The sequence below is a fragment of the Penaeus monodon genome, chromosome 27, assembly GCF_015228065.2.
Source record: "Penaeus monodon isolate SGIC_2016 chromosome 27, NSTDA_Pmon_1, whole genome shotgun sequence".
NCBI classification, from domain to species: domain Eukaryota; kingdom Metazoa; phylum Arthropoda; class Malacostraca; order Decapoda; family Penaeidae; genus Penaeus; species Penaeus monodon.
The window spans coordinates 6,919,330-6,919,551 of record NC_051412.1 but is presented as its reverse complement, the minus strand read 5'-3'; positions in this window follow the sequence as shown (position 1 = coordinate 6,919,551).

Here is a 222-nt window from a genome sequence, read left to right as displayed (position 1 = left end):
TTGTTCATGCAGATTCACGAAGCTAATTATTTGTGCATGAGCAAGCAAGCACATTCTTCGAAATGGTGTGCTTGTAAAGGGAGTGTGTTTGGGGGGAGGGGGGGGGATCTGGGAATGTTGAATAACGTAACTTTGTATCTCTTGTGTATTCTACCGTCATTAAATATCTATAATTCACATCAAGACAAAGAATTTTTTTTTTCCTTTCCTTTCCTTCGAAGC